This window comes from Panthera uncia, chromosome F2 (assembly GCF_023721935.1).
Source record: "Panthera uncia isolate 11264 chromosome F2, Puncia_PCG_1.0, whole genome shotgun sequence".
Classification (NCBI taxonomy): Eukaryota; Metazoa; Chordata; class Mammalia; order Carnivora; family Felidae; genus Panthera; species Panthera uncia.
Window position 1 is genome coordinate 62118953 of NC_064812.1, and position 25950 is coordinate 62144902.

Consider the following 25950-nt stretch of genomic DNA (forward strand, 5'->3'; position numbering starts at 1 on the left):
TATTTTTACAACCTGTTTTTTGGTTTGTTTTTTTTTTTCCATTTGCCAATACACTGCAGCCCTCCTTCCAGGTCAATAAATGTTTATTCCTGTAGTTGCTCTTTTTTTAAATTGTGTTTTAATGTTTATTATTTAATGTTAATAATCATAATATGTGGGGTCATCTTTACTTTTGCCGTTTTATAAGTGAATCATGATTTTTAGATTTGTACATCTTCCTTAATCTAGCACTTGGAGTCTAAACTCATTTGCGTGAAGGTGGCTTTTACTCCATAGCCGGAAATGGGATAACTATAGGTTGGTGGTGCGTACTATGCTTTGATAGCTTTTCGTGAGTCTTTTTGTGGCAGTCTGTGCTTTATTTTAAAATGCGACTTGTTCATGTATTTGTGGACAAGGAAGTGGCTTTTGAAATTTACTCTGTATCTGAGAATTACCTTCCACATTTCTAAAATGGATATAAGAGCAAAGTGGGTAGGGGTGTGTGGTGGGGGGGGGGGGGACACTTGTGTAAACATTTAAGGATTAGGAAGAACAGAAATACCCCAGTTTTTTAGGCAGTGCTGACTGCTTCTATTCCTAGAAAAGATTTTTTTGATGTAACTTTAAAAATGAACACATAACTTATTCTGCTGTAATTTCTTCCAGTTTTAAACATATTTAATTTGTGAATTACATAAGCATTACACCTCGTATACATGAGGGGAAGAGTGAGGTTTGAGACTGGAACCCACAATCTCTTATTTTCTCAAAATAGCTCTCTTCACTCTGCCATGTTACCACTATTACCAGTGACAAGTCGCACCTCTTTGCCTGAAGTGGTAAGTTCTACCACTTTTAAAATACCATCACCAAAAACAGCTCAAGTTCCTAAGCTGCCTTCTACTTCCAAAAGCATTTGGAAGTATTTTTGGACCCGCTAAACATCATTAGATGGAAGTAAGGAGAAAATGTATTTGGTTCATTTGTATTAGAGAATTCATAGTTGTCTGGAGGAAGGGTTAGAAATGTCTCATCCCTTTGGGACTTAAATAAATTCATCAAGTGTTATAAGATCATGAGCACGAGATACATTCAGATTAGTTAATTAGCCTTTGCCTCAGAGTTTGCTATTTTATAAATAGGGCAAAAACCACACTCACAGTTGCTTCCATGTTACTGTTAGGTTAACTGTGGCTCAGTGATTCAGTAATTTGACTCACCCTCTGCTTGGAAATGTTTGCTCCCAATTTCAGACACAAATCCTTGCATTATTGTAAGATTGGTTCAAGTATTCTTTCTGTAATGAACATTTTCCCCCTAATTATATGTCTTTGCTAATACATATCCAAAGTGTCTGCTCCTATCAGCATTAAGGTCTCAGATTCTTTAGTGTCAGTTCTGGGTAATTGATTGAGCATGACTCCTGGGGGAAATGTTTTAATATGATGTCATTTTTGTCACCGAGAGGACACTTTATGATTATGAGAAGATTTTCACAGTAGTTCCTCTATTCCAAGTTGCTGTTTATTGTAAAGTACAATATTAGATTAGCAGCTTTTCAGTAAAAATAAAAAGAAACACTGTCACATTGCATGTACAATTGTAAGATCAGCTTTTTTGAAAATATGAAAATATATATGCTTGGGAAATAAGAAGAAATTATAGTAGTTTTGGTTTGTTTAGCAATGATTTTCTTTAAAATGTGTAGAAGTATTTTCTAAGATGGGTTCATTGGAATAAAAGTGCTTTAGAGTGTCAGTTGGTATTTTTAAATGTCTAAAATGTATGTGGATCAATACGTTTGTGAAATGGTACGTTCAACTTGAGAAGCTTATGTGCGCTGTCAGTCTTCACATATTTTCAAATTTATTTCGCCATGGAACCTTTTTTATCAAGGAATATACATCAGTTAAGACAACCTTGATATATGGCAATGTTTTTATAACATGTTGAAACCAATAGGATTTTCTTGAAAATAATTTTTGAGACATAATGGCCCCAAATGGAGTCATCTTAGGGAATTTAAGATAAAGGACATGAAGATTTAAAGAAACGAGGAAACAGTATAGCCACTCAAAAATAGCACCGTATTTTTTTCTTTTTTACTGGTATGTAATATACTTTGCAGTTTAAAAGTGGCTTTTTCTAGAAATTTAAGCAAAGCTGGGAGTCAGAAGATCTGACTTCTAGGCTTTTTTTTTTTTTTTTTTTTCTTGGCTGAGTGACTTTAATCAAATCACATAACCTCACCGAACTTCCCTTTTGACATTTGTCTAATGCACATAATAATTACATTCTCAAAGTCTGCCTCACAGAATTGTTGTAAAGATAAAATAAGAGAAAAATAATCTATCTGTAGGTGTCTGAAGCTTGTAAAGTAAGATTAGGGGAATAGTTGTGCCTTAATATTAAGCAAATAGAAGATGCACGTGTCTTCAAACCCTATCTATTTAGACTAATGGCTCTTTCTTTGAACAGTCGAATTTTTTAGAGCTAAACTGGAATTTGGAGATAATTGTGCCACTCTTTTTCTTTTTAACTGAGGAACTGAAGCCAAGAGATGGTAAGTGATTGGCCTTGAATTTTATAGGGAAGTCTAGGAGGATGGCCAGGTCTCCTGACGCACATTCTCATTCCACGCTAGCCTCCAGAGCAGTCTGGAAGGGAGAAACAATGTGCCACCTGTTAAGTCAGATATTCTTGAGTACCTCCCTCCCAGATATTGTTACTTTTTTATAATGAAATGTTAGTATTGTTTTTAAGTTCCTAATTATATTCTTGTTCAGTACTCTGTTTTGACTTTTACGGTATATTTGGGCTAACATACTAAGGAATTACTTTTTAGCAGATTTTGTCTTTTACGTCATGTTTTTTAAAAAAGAAAATTCTGACAACTTATTGCGTAATGTGCCAAAACTGAAATTAGGAGAAAAAAGATAAACACAGGCCATTTATAATTTAGGTTACTGTTTGTCGCACCTTTACTATTTTGATGTTTAGAGCACAAAGAATTTGTTAACTTGCCCTTGCTACCATATACCTCTTTTCAGGATTTTGAAGAGAAAATGAGAAGGTTTGTTTCTTTGTGACCACTTTTGAAAACATTATCTTTTTTTTTTTTTTTTGGCCTCAAATATTTACTAAGACAGAAAATAGCATTGCTTATTTTTATTGGCCACACTTGAAAAATAACTAGGGAATAAATGTGTTATCAGTCAATACATATTTGCTGAGTACCCTCTACAGAGGCGGTTTGTAAGGTGCTGATGATTTTAAGAGACACTATGGTCGTCGGGCCAAGAGGCCACGAGCATACTTATTTACTGTCGTGTTCTTTTACAGCATGAGATCAAACATTTTTCTGTATTTAAAAATACCTGGTAAAATAATTTTCTCTATTTATGTTCTTTTTACCCTCTTGTGAAATTTGAATAGAGAAATACTGTAAATAGAAAAAGTGTGAATAATTTTAGAACCCCGAGAATAATATGAAAGGTTAAATTGTCTATGCTTTCATAAAAGAAGCAGTTAAGATTATTTTAGTCACTGGAATAGTAAGTGTGTTTGTTTAAACTGTAGCACACCTAGACAGAAATAAATCTTATTAAAACAACAACTTACTACTGACCTTACTTGGTTTGCCCATTCTGGGTCCCAGAATCTTGACTGCAGTAAAGTAGAAAAGGTCTACTTGGCCTATTTGTAATAATATCTCTAAAAGGTTCTTTAACCTGATACTTTATGACGAAAAAATAAAAAGGATTAGTTACGCATGCCTTGAATTTATAGTCTGAAATAAGAACCCAAACATTTTATTATATACTGTGGTTCACTAAGGCATGCTTAGATACTGCAAACTGCAAATGATCTTTTATGGGATTTTGATTCAATCTTCACTTCCTTCTCACAGAGGGACTCAAACCCCAAGTCCCTCGATGAGATAGGTCTACGTATTGATTTGATCTGAGCTGCTGATTAGGTTATTTTTGTGAAAAACATTAAAAGGTACACAAGAAGACACTATTTTACATAATACTCTCTGGTCTATTAAGTTCCTTGAAGTCAGGGCATTTTTTTTTTTTTTAGGTTTACTTATTTATTTTGAGAGGGAAAGAAAGCACGAGTGAGGGAGCGGTAGAGAGAGGGAGAGGAGAGAGAGAATCCCAAGCATGCTCTGCACTGTCAGCACAGAGCCCAGTGCAGGGCTGGAACACATCAATCGTGAGATCATGACCTGAGCTGAAGTCGGATGCTCAACCAACTAAGCCACCCAGGTGCCCCAGGACATTTCTTTTTTTAAAACCATCTCCAGAGTCTGTGTATATCCCTATTTATAGGCCCTGATATTATAAATATTTGTTGGATAAATGAACAAATGGATTTATATTTATTTTTATGCACTATAATCCTCTTTTGTGTCTGATACCATTCTGGTTTCTAGCTAGTTTTCCCGAGACATTTCTTTTTTGCTTTAAAGTCTTTATTATTACTACTTACGAAAAGCTGTTAGTTTTTATTCTAGTTAGCTATTGCTTAAGTAGCTTATGATGATGATGATGATGTCTCATAATTCTGTGGGGTAGGAACTTGGGCAGGGCATAGCAGGGGTGACATGTTTCTGCTCCATGATGTGTGGAGTCTCACCTGATGGAACAGGAACTGGTACGTGCTGGAACAGCTGGGGACTGGCTGAGCACCTCACTCTCTTTTTCGTTTGGCCTCTTTGGATGACCGTGTTGGGCTTCCTCATAGTATGGCGGCTTCAAGGTAGTCAGACATATGCAGTGGCTCAGGACTCCAAGATGAAGGGTTCCAGAGGCCTGGGCGGCAGCTTCAAAGCTCAGAAGTTCCAGAATATCATTTCTGCCACAGTCTGTTCGGTCAGGCCAATCACTAAGGCAACCCCAGTGTCAAGGGGAGGGCAGTTATACTTCATTTCTCAGTGGGAGGTGTGGCAGAGTTTATTGCTATCATTAGTCTTCCACAGTTTCTTTATGTATGACTTGTCATTGTTACTATTAACCTTATTAGGCTGTGGTTTATTTTAGGACGTTCGGCAAAATGTCCACTTTTAAGTACTTAGGGACCTGATGATAGCTCCTTTCTCCCTGTCTCCATGCTTGTTCTGGCTTGACTGCCTGGAGTGCTCTTCTTCCTAGACCTGCGTGAGAGAGGAAGGAGTGTTAAAAATTTCTTTGGGTAGAAACAAGAACTTCTTGGTTGCAAGTTCATGCTCAAAATTAATTTTCCCCGTGGTGCCAGAGGGGAGTACCTGTATTTGTGTATGTGTGTGTGTGTGTGTGTGTGTGTGTGTGTGTGTGTATAAATACACCATTTATAATAGGCCAGTGGTACCTAGAGATTTTGATTTTATGAACTATTAAACATTTCCCCCCAAATCTAGGGAACTGATGTAGGATTGCCAAATTTTGAATTCAGTCAAGCCATGATACAAGGGGAAAAAAACAAACAAACAAAAAACATCGGCTATAACCACCATTTCAGAAAACAGAAGGAAAATTTAACCCCACAAAATGATAAGCTCATAATCTAACAATAAAGGAAAATCCTAAATTTAATAAAGTTTAGCTTTATAGAAAAATAAAGCACTACCATTTTTTCTCATTTGGGTTTAAACCTAGAAAAATTTTGCTTTGGAGCTACACTCAGACATTTTGGGGACCACTGGTAGGGTCTTTGACTTGTCAGCAGAATTTTTTTTAAAAATAAAAGCTGTACCTGAATTTTTAAAATCTATATTTTGTAGCCATATTTATTGTAAATAATGGGTGAATTAACTGGTGTAATGGTCCTTATGAGAAACACCATTTTAGTATATGTTACTTGATTCTTTTTCGGTGTGGAAAGATTTTAGTTTCATTAGGACCTATAAAATAAAACCACATTTACTAACTAAATATTAACAAAACTACTAAATCAATAAGATTTAAATTAACAATACCATGCAGTGTTGTCTGGTTATAACAAAGTTGCTGTTTGTAACCTGAGCTCAGATTCCATTGAGTTCAGCATATACTATTAGCTGTGTGAAGATACTTCAAATCTCCCCCACTATTTTTCTTTCCTTGAACTTATAGAAAACTGTTTCTCAAGACTTGATGTGAAAGACATTAAAATAATACTAGCCTGGGGGCGCCTGGATGGCTCAGTTGGTTAAGCATCTGATTCTTGATTTCCTCTCAGGTCATGATCTCCCGGTTGGTGGGAGTGGTTGGTGAGACTGAGTCCCGTGTGGGGCTCTTTGGTGAAAATGTGGAGACTGCTTGGGATTCTGTCTCTCCTCCCTCTCTGCCCCTCCCCAGCTCATGCACACATGTGTGATTGCTCTTTCTTTCAAAATAAATGCGCTTAAAAAAAACCAAAACAACTAGTTTGTCAACCAGTGTGGATAATGGTTATCCATGATTTAGCATATCCATGTAAGCAATCTGAGATTGTCATCAGAATGAAATTTTGTGGACATTTGTATATGTTCTTGGACTTTGAGATTCCCAGATTAAGGAAAGCTCCAGCCACTCTAGTTTATTTTCCTAACTGTTCCACCTTAGGTTTTAGGATTGTTTCATTTTCTTTTTAAACTCAATTCTGTGTGTTGGAGAGAGTTGTCACAGCTTTTTAAATTTTCTTTATATCTGTCTTTTATCCTACAGTATCAGTATTTCTTCCATTTTCTTTGCTTATAGGCACAACAGGCCAATAATTGAATAATCTTGTGAGTGACACATTTGGGGGTAACTCACAGGTTTGTATTGAGCGAATTTATTTGTTGGGTGAATGGTGCTTGTGGCGTTTTTTTGTAATGGCTGGATGTTAGAAAGCATCTTCATGATACCACATCGATTCTCCCCACCCCCGCACCTGTACCCCCCCCACCCCCCACCCCTGGGGAGGATGTGGGGGAGGGGAGGAAGGTGGTGGGTGGAACAAGAAGTGCGGAGGACTGAAGCCCGAGCAAGGAAGTAGGATAGACACCACAGGGAAAAGTGGAGGGTTTGTATTCAGAAAGACCTAGATTCTGCTGCTAGTTCTGCCTCTTGCTTTAACTTCTTTCCGTTTCCTCACCTGCAAAATGGAACCAATAGATGCCTATTTATGAGAAATAGCAAAAATAATGCTTGTAAAATTTGTATCACAGCAGTTAATACTTGATACTTAGCAAAAGGTAGCTCTTGTTATTCTGTATGTTTAGGATATTAGGAAGCTCATCTCCAGATTTTTTTATTTTTATTTATGTTTTGTATTGTTAGATATTTTTTCTACATATTCTAGATTCACAACTAAGTTACAAACCACTCGTACCTTTTTGTGTACCTTATGCCCTTCTGTGATACGAAGGTTGACGTATTTGATGATGATTTCCATAGCAGGCAGTTAAGATAGGATGGGAAGGCTAGTGTCTTGAGGGTAGTAGTTGTTTTGGGGTTCCTAGAAACTCCTTTAACCAGAGGGTGAATGAGAAGTGCTATTGCTGTCGGTGGAGGTGCTCATCTCTTTGAGCCTCAGTTTCCCATCCATAAAACTGAGTAGTTAACCTATTTTTAAGTTTCTTCCAGAGCTAAATTTTTATTCAAAATGGTACTCCTGCCACAGGATCCCATTTTCTCCAACATTCCTCAATGTTTTTGTCAGAACCTAGAAATGCAGTCAAATGAAAAATTGCATTTAAAAATTTTTACCAATGGGAAACTCTATATAGGCCCACACAACAAATCAAATTTCTGATGAAGGGGGCACCTGGGTGGCTCAGTCGGTTAAGTGTCCGATTTCAGCTCGGGTCATGTTCCTGCAGGTCGTGATCTCGAGCCCCGCGTCAGGCTCTGTGCCGACAGACAGCTCAGCGCCTGGAGCCTTTTTCGGATTCTGTGTCTCCCTCTCTCTCTGCCCTCTCCTCCCTTCACACTCTGTGTCTCTCAAAAATAAATAAACATTAAAAAAAATTCTGATGAAGTATCTTTCGATAATATTTCTTCTGAGTGACCACTGGATATGTGAGTTGACTCAGTGAGATCATACAGGCAATAAACATGTGACTAGGTGCTATCTGTACTCCAAGGATGAGCTCTCCATTTTCCCACATGCTAAATTGCATAGCTTTCTCTTTGTAATCTAGGGCTCCTGTTTGGAATACCATATTCTTTCTAAAAGTGTAAAAGGTTGGTACATTTAATTACGTTATGTAAAATTGTAATTTTACTTTAAAAAACTTAGTGTGACATAAAATTATAGCCATGAACACATATACATACATGTGGGCTGTTTTCAAGTTTTAAAAAATACCATTTTTTTAGGGCTTGCTACCCTCTCTTTTCCCCTCTCCCCTCTCCCTTCTGTCACCTTCCTTCTCCCTCCTCATTGTTTTTAGGCAGATTGGTGCTGCCTGACAGGCAGTCAGTATTAAGAACATAATGCTGGAGTCAGGGGGACCTGGGTTTGACACCCAGCTCCATCACACCTTCTTTGACTTTAAGCAAATGGTATTACCTCTTTTTAAAAAAATGTTTATTTATATTGAGAGAGAGCGAACGAGCGGGGGAGGGAGGGAGTGGCAGAGAGAGAGGAAGAGAGAGAATCCCAAGCAGGCTCTGTGCTGACAGCCGGGCTCAATCTCAGGAACCCCCAAGAACTGGGAGATCATGACCTGAGCCAAATCAAGGATCAGATGCTTAACTGACTGAGCCACTCAGGTGCCTCTGTACTAACCTCTTCTTGGTTGTAAAATAGGTTTTATAGAACATCTTCCTTTTTAAGAATGCTATCTTCTTCATACTGCGTGCATCTTTTTTTTTTTTTTTATGAATATTCCCTTTATTATGTTAAAATGATGATTAACTTAATGCGGTCATATGCTGTTGAAAGGTGTGGCCTCCTCTTAGGAGGTGGGAATGCATAGTCAGTGACAGTCATTTGGGGAAGCCCATCCTGAGAGAGGAAACAGCATCTCAGTGGGGGGTCTCTGGTGGACAGAAAGTTTATGCTGGTCCTTGTGAAGCTGGTTTTGAGGGTACTGTTAGGTATTGGTTAAAGACTGTGTCCCTCCCGGTCCTGGGTAGGCAGATCATATAGTTTTAATGTTGCTTTTGGTTCAGTCTCTCTTGTTACCCCATAGTCTTGAGGTAAGTTTTACACAGGGATATTAGGAAACCTGCATTGCCCTCAGGGATATTAGGGAAGGGGGTTCTAGGCTCGTTTTATATTGGAGAGTGGTCATTGCAGCATTAATTAGGGAGAAAAGCCTAGGAGAAGGTGAATTTCTGAGGAGTTCACAGTCCTATTTCCTCTTCCTAAGTGGATTTCTTTCCCCTACTGCTAATAGTTGCAGGGTATATATTTTATTAAGGAAGGTAGACATTTCCTCTTAGATTGGTTTATTGTGAAAAATAAACTGGCAATGTACAGAAATCATCTATTATTCTGATGTACACAGTAGGCTTCAGTAACATTCTCATTTCAAGGAGAATGAAGGAAAGCATTGCAGGCAAAGGTTATCCGTTTTGTGGGAGAAAAACAATTAAAATTCTTACTAATTGTGTTTTAGGGCCTTTTATTTTGGGAAGACTGATTGGTTGTCAGGATGGCATGTTCTAGTCTTGGTTGAGATTCATCTCTGAGTCTTTTATGTCTATTTCAGAAAGATGAATTTCTGACCGGTAATTTATTTTTCCTTTTCTCTCCTGTAATTCCTTAAAAACTGTATCATGTGTGGACTTGGGGGCTGAGCTCCCTAATTAAAGCCCCAGGACTTCTGCAGGAATGTTGTTTTAAAAATCACTAATCCAACAGCAGGTTGGTTTTTTTTTTTTCTTTTTAAAGTTTATGTATTTATTTTGAGAGAGAGTATGTGTGTGTGTGAGCAGGGGAGGGGCAGAGAGAGAGAATCCCAAGTAGGATCCGCGCTGTCAACACAGAGCCCAACGCGAGGCTCCAACTCACAAACCGAGAGATCGTGACCTGTGCCGAAATCAGGAGTCAGGCTTAACCGACTGAGCCACCCAGGTGCCCCAGCAGGTGGATGAAACCTTACCTTGCCCTCAGGAAGCAGTCTAGAAGGGAAGATTAACTGTAGCGTAAGGTGATGATGATAGTCATTATTTGCACGTGCTGTGTTCAAATCCTTATTTCCGGTTCCTTTGTGAGTGCTTTCTCCGGTCTGCTTTATATCTTTGTCATTCCAGTAAGACTGTTCTTAGGAAGGTCGTCAGCACTTTCTGCTTGCCAGACCAGGTAGACACTGTAATTCTCATAGCACTGAACGATTTTGAGCACCCTCTCCTTCTCAGAACTGTCTCCTCTTGGATTCTATAGTACTTGTCTTTGCTGGTCTTCCTCCTGCTTCTGGCTTTTCCCTAAGAAATCTTAACCATTTCTGCGGATTTAAATATTATGTTCAGGTTAGTGACTCCAACTTGAATATGTTTAGTCCCCTTCCAAATGTGAGCCATGTACATTCATGTACATGTATGAGACTAATTTTTCTGGTAGGTCTGTCTCTTGGCAAGAATACTACTCTTGGAAGAGTTACTGGTTTATGATAGTTGCTTTATTGTTTTTACATTGGCTCAGACCATGGTGGGTGAGAAACAAAAATGAAAGGAATGATCATATGAGATTTATGAATTTGATGGGTAGGTTATTTTGCACCATATTCATATCCATTGTGTTTGTGTACCTACCTGTAGCTTAGGAATTTTTAGGCTGATGATATATCCTTTTCTATGTATCTAATTAGAACTTTTTTTTTTTTTACACTTAGGAAGAAAAGTCATTAAGTTATAAATCTAAATCTCTACTTGTTTAACTTGCTGTACTTTTTGAAGCATTTTATTAAATTGAATTAAAATAACAAAAGAACATCTTAAGATTGAACTTCAGTTAATTTTATGCAACAGTTCTAGAAAACTGAAGACTTCTCTAGCAAATTAAGTTATATGTGTAATAGGCAGAATGAGTAGTTGGAAGGAATACTTAAAGGTTCGTTAATTAATGTTTATACATAAGTTATGAGCTAAATGTCACTTTAAGGGGATCTTTAAGTTGACCTTCTTAAAAAAGAATTTGGAAAATGAAAATTACTTGTTGTAGACTTTCATTAGTTAAGAGTCATTGTCTGCAGTGCAGGTCGAGCCTTTTAAACGAAGAAAACAGAGGCTACCTGAAGTATATATAGAAGTTCTTCAGTTAACTTATAACTTACTCTTCCGTGGTCTGGATGTTATTTTTAGCACCATCGGCTTAACAACTGGGAAAGAATTTTACCTTACATCGTTCAAATTCTATACATATTATTTATATTAAGATTTTTACAACACATCAAATTTGGGATTTTAATATTGTAGTATTTTGTTAAAATATATATGGAAGCTATGTTTTAGGATACTTCTTTTTGAGATTTCTTTTCTTTTTCTTTTCCTTTTTTTTATTTTTTAGGTTTGTGTTGTTTTGTTTTTTAAATTTAAGTAATCTCTACACCCAACCTGGGGCTTGAACTCACAACCCCGAGATCAAGAGTTGCGTGTTCTTCTAACTGAGCCAGCCAGGTGCCCCAGGATACTTTTATATTATCTAAGATATGTGTAATAGATATATCAAATAAAAAAATATAGTATGCTGTTCAATAATCTGAAATATTCTCATAGTTAAGTCTTGAGAGAATGTCCTTTTGATGTACTATAATTTGAAACATGCTGAGTTCAAGGTATGTTTTTTGTTAAGTTATTTGAGAGTTTTTGTGCTTTTAAGCAAAAAGAAAACAACTGATTGTACTAATCATTCATTATGAGTATACACTTGTGATGCGTATATGTTCCAGATATGTTTGGTTGAAACTGTTGAAAAATCTCAAGTAATTGGAGTAATACTTCTGGCTTTCTCTCCCTTTCCCCATGTGTCCTCTTCATTTCTACCAACCTGTCTGACTGGCTACACGACTGGGGTGGTGCTGGCCAAATAACACGAAGACCAATAATGGAACCTAATGTTGAAATATGAAGTATGGCAGTTTTAAGGCTCCCTTTGATGAGAGCCCTCTCTCTTCAGTAGCATGTGCCATACGCTCTGTTGTCCATAAAAACTCAAGTTAGTCGTTTTGGTTGGCAAATAGTCTTCATTTGTGTATCGACGCCGATGTGTTGAATGATGACTTCCTTTGATTAGTGGCAACTTTGAGAAGACTGTGAGGCTACATTTGGGTCAGGCAAAAAGAACGTCAGGATTCACTAAAAATGTCGGCAGGGGTAGATGGTGTGGAGAATATGCTCTCCTGGTCTTGTTTGTACCATACCAGAAACCAGAAGGTCGTTTTCACGTTGATCACATTTTGGCATCCTCGTTTTCAAATCATGTTGGCAACAACGATAGCATTATCAAAACAGTGAGCTTCCATAACAGCTCAGTGGGTAAAAGCATGCGTGACTCTGCCATCAGACTTCGGATTAGAATCCGGGCTTTGCCACTGCATTGCTTCTGTGACCTTGAAAAGAGTATTTCATTTGTCAGTTAAGTTTCTGTATCTACAGAATGGAGGTGATAGTGGTAGCAGTAGGTACCTTGTAGGGTTGTTAGGAAGATCAAATGGGGTAACCATTTAAGCCACCTCTGCTTGGGGCACTCACAGAGGCCTTTAAGAAATTGTAGATGATGATGATGGCAGTGATGATTTGATGATGGTGATGGTAAACCAAAACAGCGAAATATGGCTCTTCTCTCATTCTGGTAATCATATACATAGATCTCTCTCTGGATAGATAGATAGATAGATAGATAGATAGATAGATAGATCTAGATCTAGATCTATCTATATATAGAGAGATATATCTAGAGATAGGTCTATAGCTATATAGATAGATCTGTATCTACCTATCTACCCTAACCCCTGTTCCTAACCCTTCATATCTATCTATCTATCTATCTATCTATCTATCTAAATAAATAAATAAGAGCGAGCGTGTGCATATCTTCTAACCCTCCACCACCTTTTGAAAAATCATTAATAATCAGCTTTGATGCTGTCGGCAACCTTTTTATGTGTGATGCGGGCTCAGTCCTCATTTTTTGCCTCAGCCATGATGTGTTATTCGTGCCTGCTAGTTGATTCTCTGCTTGGCAAATGTTTACACCATTTGCTACTAGAACTGCCTTTTCTCCCTTCAATCCCTTTACTCACACAGTAATGACAATTATCATGTAGAAAGAAAGGGCAGGGATATAGAGGTACATTTTTTAAAAGTCATTTATAATTTTTTTTAGCATTTAAAAAATTGAGGTATGATTGGCATACCATGAAATGCATTCATTTTAAAGGATGAGTTTTGGTAAATATGTAGTTATGTGCGTCGCGTGTTTCTTATACATTTTTCTTCAGCATCATCCACAACCAAGTTTTAGAACAATTCTGTCAGCCCAAAAAGTTCTCTTGTGCCCATTTTCAGGCATTCTCCACTTCCATTCTCTCACCCAAGACACCACTGTTTTGCCTCTATAGTTTTTACTTTTTCTAGAAATTTCAGATTAATGGAATTATATAATGTTATCTTTGTGTCTGGTTTCTTTCACTTAGCACATGTTTTTGAGGCTTGTGTTGTTACATGTGTCAGTAATCCATGCCTTGTCATTGTTGAGTGGTATTCCATTGCACATATGTATTACATTCTAGAAAACCCATTCTCCAAATGATAAACATTTTAGTTGTCTCTGCTTTTTACCTGTTCTGACCATGACTGCTGGAATCATCCTTGTACAACTACTTGTATGGTCATCTGTCTCCAAGAGACTTGAAAACACACCTTGGTGTCAAACTGTTGGGTTATATGATGAGAAACTTCCAAGCTGTTCTGCAAAATGGTCATACCATTGTGCTTTCCCACCAAGCAAGGGATGTCATGTGAGGGGTTCTAGTTTCTTCCTGTCCTTGTCAACACTAGATGTTTTATTGGATGTCAAACATATTATGTTTTGGTTTTAATTTCTATTTTTCTGATGACTAATGACATTTAGTACTTTTTTGTGTACTTTCCCCATCGTACGTCTTATATAATATATATAACATAGGGGCACCTGGGTGTTTAAGTGGGTTAAGCGGCCAACTCTTGATTTCAGCTCAGGTCATCATCTCGCGATTTGTGAGACTGAGCCCCACTTTGGGCTCTGTGCTGACAGCATGGAGCCTGTTTGAGATTTCTCTCTCTCCCTCTCTCTCTACCCCTCTCCCCTTGGCTCCTCCTCTGCTTGAATGAACTCTCTCAAAAAAATAAACATTAATATATATATATATAGGTACATATATAATATATTAAAAAAATCTTTAAGTATTTTGCCCATTTAAAAACATTGAATTATTTGTTTATAATTGAGTTGTAGAAGTCTTTTTGTCTATTCTAGCTGACTATCTTTATTATTTAGCTCTTTATATTTTTTAAATGCGTGTACTTTATCAAATGATTATTTTGCCAATAATTTCTCCCAATCTGTGGCTTGTGTTTTCATTTTTAATTATGTCTTTTGAATAGCAGAAGTTTTAATTTTAGTGGAGTTCAGTTTATCAGCTTTTTTTCTTTTATGGTCTTTATTTTATGCATTTGGTGTGATATCTAAACATTTTTTTCCTATCCACAATAATTTTCTCCAGGTGCCTTCTTCTACAAGTTTTGTAGTTTAGTTCTTACATTTAGATCTGTGATCCTATCCATTTTGAGTTAATTTTTTTTTTTACACTTATTTATTTTTGAGAGACAGAGAGCACATGTGGGGGAGGGGCAGAGAGCAAGGGAGACACAGAATCCAAACCAAGCTCCAGGCTCCAAGCTGTCAGCACAGAGCCCGACCTGGGGCTTGAAGTCACAAACTGTGAGATCATGACCTGAGCTGAAGTCGGATGCTTAACTGACTGAACCACCTAGACGCCCCTATTTTGAGTTAATTTTTGTACATCGTGCAGGATAAAGGTCAAGGTTCCTTTTCCCTCTCCATATGTATAACAGTTTCTGGCATCGTTTATTGAAAAGACTGTCTTTCTCGTATAATTACCTTGTGACCTTTATCACAAATGTGTGGGCCTGTTTCTAGATTGTGTTCTCTTCCTTAGGCTAATACCCCACTGTTTTGGTTATTATAGCCTTATAGTAAGGTTTGAAATTAGGTAGTACTTTTCAACTTTTTTTTTTTTTTTTTTGAGTATAAAGTTTATTTAAGAGAGAGAGAGCACAAGCAAGGGAGGGGCAGAGAGAGAGAGGGAGAATCCCAAGCAGGTCCTGCGCTGTCAGGACAAAGCCGGATGCAGGCTCGAACCTACAAGACCGTGAGATCATGACTGGAGCCGATAGCAAGGGTTGGACACCCACCAGACTGAGCCCCCAGGCGCCCCTTTTTCAACTTGGATGTAGTTTTAAGAGAGCCCTGTCTCAAAAATTTCCCAACAGTCTCCATGTTTATGTATCTCTCTGGAGGCTGGGCAGATAAAGCCATTACGACATTTGAGGGAAAAATCAGTTCTAGTTGGTGGAGCGGAGGCCTGAAGCCTCTGTTCTCCATCCTTTCGTCGAGCTACCTGTCAGAGCTAGCAGCATTTAGCAGGATCACACTTGCTAGGACAGCAGTCGTACCACCTACTGTGTACCAGGTGTTTTATGTATGTAATCGTCTCATTTAATACTTACAAGGTGCTGCAAACAGACATTATTACCCTCATTTTATAGTTGAATCCACAATAACATTTCCTAGGTCACGTACCTCAGCTGCTGCTAATGACAGAATAATAGGAACGGCAGCCGTATGTAGATGATAGAGGCAGGCTTCGAGAACTGGTCTGTGCAATGATGCTGAACCCTCCTAGGTTCTTTGCGCGGTTCGTGCTGCCTCTGATAGCGACCCATTGCTTTGTGGAGAGGCGGTGTATCCTTTTAGTTCATACAGTGGAAATAGTGGTAGTAAGAAAGAAGGTGACAACTGTCCCTCCGCCCTTTCTTGCAAGGTTCCTGACTTTCATTGTGTCTCTCTGCCCGGACCAGCCTAGCCTTCCCCTCTCCCTCCCTCGAAACACACTCCGGAAAGAACTTTGTGAAAACTGTCACGACTGGTGGGCAGTAGAAGGTGTTGCTTTGTCATGGAGTTGTTGCTGCCTGTACTATCGCTTTAAATGGCTGAGATTTTCCCTTAGGAACTTGTGAAACGTTTTGTGATTCTGTGTTTGTAAGTATTTCATTATAACCTCTTATTTAAAACGTTACACTGAGATACCATTTTGTACTGTGGAAATTATCCACACCTTCATGTCCCCTCTATCTCTTTCTTCAGCATTGGATGAGTCGGCACTTTCTCCTCCTGTTACGTTAGCATATTAGTAAAAACACGCCGAATAATATAGACCAAGCAGTAATAGTTTAATGTCATCACTCCTAATAATCACAACTTTTAGCTCTCGATTGTTTCATAGTGTGATGTCCTTGAGCGAATTAGTTGTTGGTATCGAATTATAATGGGCTTAAGTAGGGCAGCATAATGAATACATTTACCCCAGTAGAGCTGGAAAGAATTGATGACTTCTATTACATAACAGTTTATTGCACACTACTCACTGACTGCCACTTGAGGAGAATCCATTCGTTTTACTTACTGTGATAACTTCTTATTTGCATACAAATTTTCTTTTGTTTTTCATGAATCATCTCTGACTGAACCCTAGCTGCATTTCATTACATTCAATGATCTCCAGACCGATCAGGTTCTTGTAAAAATCCAAATGGAATTTTTTTTCCGTTTCTTTCCCCTTTACGCCTCTTTTTCTTTTTCCCTTTTAGACCTCTTAAAAAGTAGTAAACCTGAATACACGTGACATATCATAAGCACTTATCTGTTGTGTTTGTATTCCTCACGATGCATCTTGGCAACAAACTTCTTTAGTGCAGTGGAAAGGATTTTTGTGTGGATCAGAGAAAATGTTGCAGGGTCCTTTGGAGGTAAAGTCTTTGTTCTCAAGGGTATACTCCCAGAAGAAATTTGGTGAGCATCTACTCTCATGATCGAACATGTTCATTTCTTCCTTATCTACATTTGCTCTTGCAAATTGTTAAGATTGTCATATATAGCATCATTTTTGCATCATTTTACTTAAGACTTTTTTTTTTTTTTGAGATAGCATATTACCTGGTCACTTCTGAACTTCGTTAAACAATTATGACATAGATTTTTATTTCAATAATTTCAAGCCTTTTGGTTTCCTATAAATCACTGCAAATTAAGATCGCGATGCGAATTTTATTTATTTGTTTACTCAGCAGACATTTATTGTGCATTGTGTTCCTGTGTTCTGGGAGGGCGGTCTGGAAATAGGGGGCTCAGGCCTCTGCTGCTTCTCAGCTTCTCATTAGATCTAAGCAGCTACACGAAAGTGTAATAAGAGTTACGGTGGGAACTAAAAATTTGTAGGATAGACACCTCATAATTCACAATGAAATGTGGCCTTGCATATTTGATGTTTTCTTATCCAAATAGAATACAGCAAGTCTATGTCTTGATTTATCATGCAATTTAATGGCAAGATATTATTAATGAGTTATTTGTATACTGGTTGTAAAAATCACCTCCATGCTAATGAGTCTAAGAGGATTCTGCATCTTTTTATTCATGTTTGCTTGTTTGTTTGTATTGCAGATTTCTCTCGGATTTGGCTACAAATTTATAGATCTTCTGCACTGTGTACAGGCACAGGTGAGTTCAAATTATGCCCTTCTATTGGAATTTTTTTTAATTTTTTTTAACATTTATTTATTTTTGAGAGACCGAGACAGAGCACAAGCAGGGAGGGGCAGAGAGAGAGGGAGACACAGAATCCGAAGCAGGCTCCAGGCTCTGTGCTGTGAGTGCAGAGCCTGGCGCGGGGCTTGAACTCACGGACTGTGAGATCATGACCTGAGCCGAAGTCGGTGCTTAACCAACGGAGCCACCCAGGTGCCCCTGGAATATTTTGGTTTTTAAGTAAAATCAAATATTAAAAATTATTCTATTCAGAGTTTAGCAAAGTAACATGTAAATAAATATAAATAAAAAACAAAATGTATATTTGTCAGCATTTCTGTTTTATTGTAAAAATTCTGTCAGAATGTGTTAGAAATGAATTGAAAGGTGGTGATCTTATCCGTTTATCAGCGCTTACTGTGTATATTTGGGATAGGTTTATATATACCCATGGGATAATTTGAATTATGTCATAACCTGGCAAAATGTGTTTACATCTTTTTTTTTTTTTTTTTAACGTTTATTTATTTTTGAGACAGAGAGAGACAGAGCATGAACAGGGGAGGGTCAGAGAGAGGGAGACACAGAATCTGAAATAGGCTCCAGGCTCTGAACCGTCAGCACAGAGCCCGACGCGGGGCCTGAACTCACGGACCGCGAGATCATGACCCGAGCCAAAGTCGGCCGCCCAACCGACTGAGCCACCCAGGCGCCCCCCTTTTTTTTTTTTGAAAATTGATTTTCTTTTTTTTTTTTTAACGTACATTTATTTTCATATATAAATAAAAGAATAGCTGTTATCAATTTTGGCAGCAAATGGAGGTAAATGGTTTAAATTTAATAAGCAGGCTTTTCTTGTCCAACCAGTCTGAAATAGCTTCTCAGTCACTTCTTAGCACACAGCCCTGATTGATTTTTATCATGTGATATATTTTACTTACCTCTTTACAGTCTTCCCTATGAAAATATAAGCTCCATGAACTTTGAGACTGTTTTTGTGTTATTAAAAAATAGTATCCCTGACTTTTTAGGATAGTGCCTGGTCTATCGGAAAGACTGAATAAATGTTTGTTAATATAATTATTAGGTAGTATATATTAAGAGTTCATTTATATTTAGAGTCATTGAACTCTGCATCTATAAATACAAACTAGAAGTAGTTTTTATACTTATTTCTAAATATGAAGTTAATTTGTATCAGATACTTAAAGTATATGACTCTTAAATGTTCTGAGAAATTACCTGTGTTGCATATTTTATGTACTAAAGTATGCTTAATCAAGATAGAATTCAGAGGGTAATGCTTCCAGTTCTGTATTTATTTTGTCACTACCCTAGAAGGTTCTTATGATCAAGCTGCGGACAAACCTGAAGCAGGTGTGAGAGCTTTTTACCTCCTTACTGGATCGTGCTGTCATATTGGATATGTTTTGTGGTGTCTTTATAGAGAGTGAGAGATTTGAAAATTGCTGTCTCTAAAAACCAAATAAGTTAAAAATTTCCCACTACCTGTCACTGGCTATGCAATGTGACTTCCTTACTTGGTTTTCTGTTTCTAGATTGGGGAAATTTTTTGGTCATTTTTCCACTTCGTACGTTGATGTTTGAATTCATGATCAAAAAGCTGTAGGAGGGACACCTGGCTGGCTCTGTCAGTAGAGCACGCGACTCTTGATCTCGAGGTCATGAGTTCAGCCCCACATTGGGCATTGAGCTTACTGGGGAAAAAAAAAAAGATAGCTATAGGAATAAGCAGACCACCCATTTCCTTGTGTCCTTGGCAGTTTTCTTTAGGCGGTCCAGGATATTGGTTGCTCTTTTGGGTTCTTCTCTTGTTTTTTTTTCTTCTTCTTCTTCTTCTTTTTTTTTTTTGGTATTTAAAAAAAAAAAAATGTTCATTTATTTTGAGAGAGTCAGAGAGAGAGAGTGAGAGCGAGTGTGTATGCACTAGTGGGTGAGGAGCAGAGAGAAAGGGAGAGAGAGAATCCCAAGCAGGCGGAGCCCAATGCGGGGCTCCATCTCACAAACCGTGAGATCGTGGCCTGAGCTGAAATGAAGAGTCAAATGCTTAAGCGATTGAGCCACCCAGGGGCCCTTGTTTTCTTTTTTGATCTGTTTTCTTCAGGCATTGGTCTCTTTTTCTGCCACTGTGATTTTCATTTGTAGAAAGAATTAAGTCTGACCTTTAGGTTGTTTTTTTTTTTTTTTTAAACAAAATTTTGTAAATTATATAAGGGTTTTGCATGCACATTTGATTTTCTAAGTGCAACTTGCAGAGATTCCTTTGATAATGTTAATAACAGCAGCTCTTTCAGTGTGTGCCAGGCATTATGTAAGTGCTTTTCAGTTATCTTTAGAAGAACAGATAAGGAAATTGAAGCTTAGAAAGGTTAAGTGACTTTTCCAAGGTCATATCAAATAAGTGGCAATTTGCCACTCCAAAGACCTTGATCTTAACCACTGAGCTCTATTTTATGCCTAAACAGCCCTGAATACAGGCATGTGGTAGTAAGTGTAATATAGGAAGATCATGTTGATATGTGCAGATTTCAAAATTAATTTAAAAGTCAAACCTTATTTGCTTATATTTCATTAGCAGGTCCTAACTTTTAACCTTTATTTCAAACTGTGAAACATGACAACCCATCTGAAATTTAATGACTACCTAAACAATTTAAAGTTCCACTCTGGCACGTTCATTTCATACTCGCTTTTAGAGGGGGAGGCACATGGGGGAAAGCAAGCCATTTGGATTCCTTTTTCCATTATAAATGTGGTATGCTATGAATCAGCATTCTTTACCCCTTGAAATATTAGAAATTTTAGTTTACAGATGGCATTTGTGGCCTGATGGATGAATCACTTTTCTTAGAACAGGTTGTATGAAATACAGTGATTATAGAATTACATAGGACTCTTAACTTGAAAAGCATAATAATTTATATCTTTGGGAACATTTTTAAAATTATTTAAGAAATGAAGTGGCTTCGCTTTGAGGTAGAGCAGAGTCGGCTCAAGTAGAACTTCAGCTTTCTTTTAGTTTTTTTAAGTTTATTTATTTGTCTTGAGAGACAGAGAGAGAGAGGGAGGGAGAGAGAATCCCTGCTCTAACAGCACAGAGCCCAATGTAGGACTCGTTCTCACGAACCTTGAGATCATGACCTGAGGTGAAAGAAATCAAGAGTTGGATGCTTAACCAACTGAGCCACCCAAGCCTATTAGCTGTTTAGTTTGTTTTCAAGGCTGAGAAGGACATATTGTATCAAAATACTTTGGGGGTGACTGGGTGGTTCAGTCAGTTGAGCGTCCAACTCTTGATTTTGGCTCAGATCGTGATCCCAAAGTCAAGAGACTGATCCCCACTGTGGGGCTTTGAGCTGAGTGTGGAGGCTGCTTAAGATTCTCTCTCTTCCTCTGCTCCTGTCCCCTGCTCATGCTCGTGCTCACTCACTCTCAAAATAAAATAAAAATATATTGACTTTTAACATGTGTGATAATGTGGACAACATGTTCTTGAAGACAGTGTTGTTGAATACATCTTAAAATTTTGATTTGAGAGCATGATTAATTATATTTCCTTACACTTTCCAAAACATTTATGTCTATGAGTATAAATGTAAATTTCAGATTTGAGTATCTGGAAAGGGAATTCTGTAGTTTGAATTAAAAAGACAATTTATTTAACAGACCACATTGTGCCTCTTAATCTATAACTACATCGGTATTTCCATTCCATTCTTACATTTGAAGCAATTTTAAAGTTAGCCAATAAAATAATTCTAGAATTGATTGTCAAAACAGGAACAAGCATTAGATAAATCTGTTGGACAATATAGCCTCAAAATGTAATCTTCCCTTCACTATGGAAAACTAAACTCACTGTGGAATCATATGTACTTTGTATTTACTTCTAAATCTATTTTCTGTATGCCAGAAGATTTTGGGTGGGATGGGTGGGTGAAGAATTGTTTACAGATACTAGTGAGAGCCAAACTCTGGGATGCTAATATATGGAGATATAAGTTCTCCAATAAAGTGTAATATACTTTTGGTAATACTAATATATTGTGTTGTGTACTAAATACTCAAAATTTTATTAAGCATATCAAGACATAAAAAAAATTCTGTCCGTATTGGCTATGGCATTCAAGCCACTAGAACATTCAAGTGAGTATTTGTTGCATTTTGAATTCGCTTTTCGTTCATAGATGTGAGATGTGTGGTTAGCAGCCTGATTTAACTACGAGATGTGTGAGTTCCCGTGAAAATGGGGCAGCTTGGTTTGAGCTACAGATCCGAAGCTCTGAGCACTGTCTACTGAAACTCAGTATTGATCTAACCAAACATGGAGGACATTTAAATATATATATCTTGCTTCAGGCAAAATCTACAGACATTTAATTGTATTGCTCCTTTGTGTATTTCCTTGAAATGCTGGCATGGTAGGCACTGTGATCTGGAAAATAACAAGCATTTTGACAGTTGGCAAAATGCCCTCAGTCATTTAACTGTTCGAGCTAGAATCTTAACCCTAGCCCCACTCGGTAGGCACCTCTGCTCTTAGTGAATAGAGTAGACTGCTGAACTCAGGCTTACTGGTAAGTCAAGATGATCGTCTAGTGGGTGTCACTGATAGAGAGCCATCAGTTGGAAACTGTTTGGATGACAGGCTAGTTTTTAAAGCATTTGTACTAGTCTGCTTTCCTCCTTTTTTATGTACGTACTAGTGTCCACAGATTGGACTAGTTGTCCCCATCAAATTAGATTCATTCAGCACCATTAACTCTCCTTTCTCACTCCCCTCCCTCCTCTTTTTACCTTCAGGCCATGCCTCTTTCCTTCTGATTCTCCTTCCTTTCAGAAAGATTTATTAATTGTTTATCTTGTGCTAGCCTATACTCAGTGCTGTGGGAACCAGTATTTCCAATAGCCCAAATTATTCAAGTGGAAAAGGAATATCACTACAAGCTTAACTCCCTATTTCCTTGCTCATTGTTTTTACCCTGAGCTTTGGCGTTTTGAGTTTTCTTTGAAAGAAAAAAACTGAACAGTAATTTCTGAATTATACGTCTTTTCTTACTAAAAGTCTTAATCTGTCCATAGTAGTAGAGGTTGAGGCACCAGCAACAACAATTAAAGCTATCTAGCCTAAGTAAACGTTTTGTTTGTATGGGGTTAACGATGCTTGCAAAGTGCGCTCCGGGGAAGGTACACACCTCCTGAGGTAGACGTGTTGTGCTTGGTCAGGTTGAGGTAATCAGAGTCTGGACAGTCTGTTTAGAACGGTGTCCTTGCTATTTCTATAGGTGCAGACAAGCAGAGTGATATTAGTAAGCATAGTGCATGGATGAAAAACATACCAGAAATATGGGGAGAACCTGATTCTTCTGGTTAACTTAAATTCTGGAAAAGCAAATTTTAGAATTACAGACAGCAACTTAAAAACATATTTTTAAATCAAATTCATAAGCTGTTTCTTGGATTGTAAGACAGTTGAGTTTCAGTTTAGAGCCATTTTACTGTGAGAACACTTTTTTCAATTGGAAGTTTTTTGTTTTTTTTTTTTTTAATGTTTGTTTACATTTGAGAGAGAGACATTAGCGGGGCAGGGGCAGGGGGTGGTGGTGGGGGAGACAGAATCCTAAGCAGGCTTCAGGCTCTGAGCTGTCAGCACAGAGCCCAATGTGGGGCTCGAACTCACGAACCATGAGATCATGACCCGAGCCGAAGTCGGCAGCGTAATGAACTGAGCCACCCAGCTGCCCCTCAACTGAAAGTTTCTACGTGTGACTTCTGCTGGTGTAGCTGGTGTTTTTTGGAAATCATTAAAATTAAAAGTATTACCAATCTATACTCGTATAAATCTTTTGAGTTAGCATGTCTTAGAGGAGGTAGCACCAGGGTCGGAATCTTCCGAGACGGTTAGAGTGGGCTCTGATTCCTCAGCTATGCTTTTCTGTACTGTAGAACAGGTGGATGTGTACCTGGAAGTGAGAAGACGTGGTTCAGGGATTGTGAGTACAATGTGTTTCCTGCTTTTTTTGGTTGTTGTTGGCCTTTTCATTTCAGTTCAAACTTGTATACTCTACTTATCTGGATAGTAGAGTTGTTAGCTTTAAGAAGAAGGTCTCTAGGAAGCAAAATTTCACATAAGTGCTACCATAGTAACTTTAGGAATTCATGGCCTTTGATTTTGAGATAGTAGGCTTCTTAGCTATCTTGTTCACTTTTACTTTGGAAGGAAAGTGACAAACACGTGTTATTTTCTAGGGAGGTGTTGAATTTGAGTCAGTTAACCTTGCCCGAATACCCTTAAAGATAAAACAGCAAGTAAATAAGGCTGCTTCCATTGACTTGACTTCTACTTTTGAAGCTCAAATCATTCATGTCTTTCTCCACTGTTTACAACATCTATATATAAAGGATAAATTAAGCATTTATTATGAAATTATCCATATCCATAGAATTAATTAAGTAGATTTTCTTTTTTTTTCCCCTCTGATTCTTTTGCTTTAGGATATAGATGTTTCTATTGAGACTCAGATAAACCGGAGAAATCTAGAGAAGTTAACAGCAAATTTTGCTGCTACTTCCATGCATTGGGTTGTCTAAGCATTATTTGCTACCTCATGAATGACTCATGGGTGTCTACAGTCAATGGAAATGTATTTTTTGCCCCAGTTACACCCTGCCTTCCCATCCAAAAAGAGCAAAGGGAGGATAAGACATATATATAGTCTTTAATAGTGGCTAAATGGGAATTTAACCATGTACTATAAATGTATGTAGTTTAATTTTGAAGGATTTCTTAAATACATGTCTGCATGCAAGGTTGGTTTTTGTGGTATCATAGCCTATAGGATCGTTTGCCTTCACTGCCTTTTTTTTTTCTTTTTGCTTTTTGATGTATTTACAAATAATTGAATTGATTTTGAATTTATTAATTTGAGGACTTCACTTTCTTTAAGAGTTTTCAATTTTTTGGTGCTAGCTACATGAATTTTAATAAGCAAAATCCTACCCTTGACATTTTGTGGTCTCAACCTAAATGTCTGGAACTTTGCTACCTATCAATATCACAGAGTTGGAACACAGTTTTATTGCACTTTCTTGAGAAGTGAAAAAGGCTGGAAAGGCAAAAGTGTCATAGGCCAGGATAAACTTCGGTGGAAAGATGAGTGGGGAAGTTTATAAAAGACCAACCAATGCCTTATTGGAGTACTGAGACTTCTAAGTCTTTATTTAAACTATAAAATAATATCTTTAAAGGAAACAACTGTGCCATAATTATTGAATTGATGACTTAAATTAGAATAGCGAGAGTAGGGGCAAAAGGAAACTTGATCTCTCAATTTCTTTAACTTCTTTGTCACTCACAAAGCTATTTGATCTAGATTTCTTTTTATTTTTGAATTTTTGAATTTTTTTTTGAGAGAGTGAGCGCAAGTGGGGCAGTGGGACAGAGCGAGGGAGAGCGAGAGAGAATCCCTAGCAGGCTCTACATTTCAGTGCAGAGCGCAATGTGGGGCTAGATCTCACAACCATGAGATCGTGACCTGAGTGGAAATCAAGAGTCAGATGCTCAACAGACTGAGCCCCCCAGGTGCCCCATCTAGGTTTATTTATTTTTTTAAGTTTATTTATTTATTTTGAAATAGAGAGGGAGCGAGCAGCAAGTGTAGGCAGGGGAGGGCAGAGAGAGAGAGAGGGAGAATTTCAAGCAGGCTGTACTCTGTCAGCAGAGTCCGATGTGGGGCTTGATGTCACGAATGTGAGATCATGACCTGAGATCAAGAGTCAGATGCTTAACCAGGTGAGCCACCCAGGCTCCCCTAGATTTCTAATTCTACCTTTTATACGACAGTTTTTTTATAGTCCAGAAAATAAACTTCTGTTTCATAGGTTATAAAACAGAGTATGAAAATAGAAGATAGTTTTGAGCTAACGTGTTTTGAAACTATATTGTGATTACTCAAGCTATTATATTTGAATAGAATAGAAATGTAAAATTCCTTTGACTTAAATTAAACATCTGTTAGACAGATTAGGCTTGCTTCATGAGTCTTATTTATACACAGTTTTGTTTTATTAACCTAGTGGAATCTAGAGTTTATCTTTTCTTTGAAACTAGATGCTTTGGAACATTTAAGTTTTTCTCTAATGTAGACGTTAAATGTTTAGTGTTGCTACTTCAAAATACACACACATTTTCATAAAATCTTT

The 25950-nt window shown here is 37.6% G+C and overlaps 1 protein-coding gene across 9 annotated transcripts in view; it reads left to right on the top strand.

Annotated features, from left to right (window-relative positions):
- The window catches only part of NCOA2 (nuclear receptor coactivator 2), a 290814-nt gene that overhangs the window by 79328 nt on the left and 185536 nt on the right, over nucleotides 1–25950 (top strand). For all 9 annotated transcript variants that reach the window (XM_049633288.1, XM_049633287.1, XM_049633295.1 and 6 more), the window contains exon 2: nucleotides 17644–17700. The gene's annotated coding sequence lies outside the window, so the exon portion shown is untranslated. The remainder of the gene's footprint in view (nucleotides 1–17643; nucleotides 17701–25950) is intronic.